The following is a 2,500-nucleotide window of genomic DNA, read 5'->3' as shown; positions in this document are numbered from 1 at the left end:
CTCGGAGGCTCGAGGGCTCCGGGCGACCCGGCGGACGAGCAGCGGCAGAGGCCGCCCGTGGCCGCCGCCCTGCCGGGTCGACCGGCGACCCGACCCCCGTGTCTCGGGGGGGGGGGGGAGCGGGTCGACCAGATTGTCCGCACCGAGCGCCGCGGGGGCCGTGGGGCCGCGGGGCGCTCGGCCTTCTCGGAGCCCCGAGGGCTCCCTGGAGGCTGCGGACGAGCAGCCGCGAGGCCCCCGGGGCAGCCGCCCTGCCGGGTCGACCGGCGGCCCGGCCCCGGAACCTCGGGCCCCGGGTCCCGTGGCGCGCGAGGGTCGACCAGATGTCCGCAGCCGAGCGCCACATGGCTGCGGGTCGCTCCAGCTTCTCGCAGTCCCGAGGGTTCCGCGGGCACGTAGCTGCGAGACCCGGGCGGCTGCCCTCCGCCCGGCTCACGGGGCGCTCGTTGTCCATCAGCTGGTCGTGCGGAAATCCCGTGGTTGGCCTCCCTCCCTCCCTCCCTCCCTCCCTCCCTCCCTCCTCGTCCAGCCGCCACGTTTTCGGGGTTCGTGCGACTGGGATGAAATAGACCTTCCAAACGTCAATCGGAGATCATCCATCATACCTCTCGAGTCCCCAAAAGCCAAGAAACACGCCAACCAAAACGCTTTTATTATGCCAACGGTTCCCGTTTTCATTCCTATCGTTTAGGGAGGTTTGGTGGCAGCAGCGGCCGAAAGCAAAAGGAAACCCGAGGAAAGCGGCTCCATCCACCAGGGCTGTGTCTCATCGGTGCCGACGCAGGAGGGACGGGGCTTCGTTCGTTCGTTCGCTGCGGCGCCAAATTCCCGGGCCGCCCGAAAGACCGCTCGCACCGGCCCGAGGGAGGGAGCCCCGGCAGGCAGGATGCCTCCGGGGAAATGGACAAGTCGACCGCGCGACCCACAACCCGCCCCGACTGGGGGCGAGAAGGAGCATGGAGGAGGACTCCGTCCCCTAGTCGGCAGACGGCCCTGGGACAGGGACGTTCGCCAAAACCTCCCCAAGGCCGCTTTCCGTGACCGAGTCGGCCTCCCCGGCTGTACTCGTCCCGGCCCGAGAAACGAGACGCGGGGTGGATCGGGACCAGGCCACGCACCAGGCCGGCCGGCGCGGCATCCCCTCCCTTCCCCCGACCTGACCTGACCTGGACGAACGCCTCCCCATCGCCCGCCCCCCCGCGAGGCTGATCCGTCCGGCCTGTGAGGAGGCCGCTTGTCGGGCGCCACCTGCTGCCCGGCATCCTCTTATATAGTGTTCGAGGAGGTCGACCAGGTGGCCCGGCCTGGATTGGGGGGGGGGGGGCGCGGGGTGCGGTGTCCCGGGCGGCGGGGGACCGGGGGGGTAGGAGTGGAGAGGGAAAGGTGGGCGTGGAGAATGCCGGGGTCGGGGGTCGGCGCGGGGCGGGGTGGGAGTTGGGGATAGGGGAGGGGCGGGAGGCCGTCTGGACATGGAGGGTCGGAAGAGCGGTGGTGACAATGATTTTCATTATCATTTAGAAAGAAGAACGTGGACTTCTTTAGAGGAGTCCTTTGAATAGCTTCTCCATTTAGTTAACATACATCCAAATGGAGGTCGGGAAACTTGGGTCCTGTTAACATATGGATGGAAGTGGAAAGAACTATCGCGATGACCGGACCTTGTGTTTCTTTTATTTTTCTTTCTTCCTGCTCCCCAAAGCCGCCCCCACCCACCCCCGCCCCGCCCCGCCCCCGCCCCGCCCCGTCCCGTCCCGTCCATAGTTGTAGGTTCCAGTGGTAGGTCTTTCGCGTTTCTGCTATGTGGGACGCCGCCTTCGGCGTGGCTTGAAGGGCGATGCTGGGTCTGGGCTGCGCCCAGGATCCGAACCGGTGAAAACCTGGGCCGTCGAAGCCGGGGCCGGGGTGGGGGGCGCATACTTGACCGCTCGTCCACGGGCTCGGCCCCCGGCCCCTTGTTTTCTAGGGAGAGAGACAGAGAGACCCGATCCATTTTCCCTTGGCCTCTAAAGCGTGCGTGTGGTCGAAAGGCGACAGAGAGAGGGTTCTGGTCCAGAAAGCCCCGACTGCGCTGCCGCGGGGATCGGTCGGTTCCGCCCGAACCGTCCGAGTCGGAAAGGAACGGACAGCTTTCCTCCTTTGGGCCCCTGACTTGGGCCGACAGGGGAAGAGGAACAGGCCTCTCTCCCTCACACCCTGGTCCCTTCCTCCAGGACGCCCTCCTTCTAGTCAGCCCGCCTCTGGCTTTTCCACACGCCGACGACCGCTTCGTCGGCATGGACCCCACCTTCCTTGGGGGACACCACCACACGACTCTCCCACATCGTCTGCCTGCCTTTCGTTGGCGTCGCTGCCAAAGGCGAGGGGTAGGGGTGGCGGTGGCAGGGACGGCAGGGGCCCAGCGGCTCTCTGGCGGGTGAGGAAGTCTTGCTGGTTCTCCTAGGTCGGTGATCTTTCTCGATCTCCACACACATTCTTCGTTTGGGGAGCCAAGAGACGCCCT

The sequence above is a fragment of the Equus asinus genome, unplaced genomic scaffold, assembly GCF_041296235.1.
Source record: "Equus asinus isolate D_3611 breed Donkey unplaced genomic scaffold, EquAss-T2T_v2 contig_243, whole genome shotgun sequence".
NCBI classification, from domain to species: Eukaryota; Metazoa; Chordata; class Mammalia; order Perissodactyla; family Equidae; genus Equus; species Equus asinus.
Note: the sequence above shows the minus strand (reverse complement) of the source record.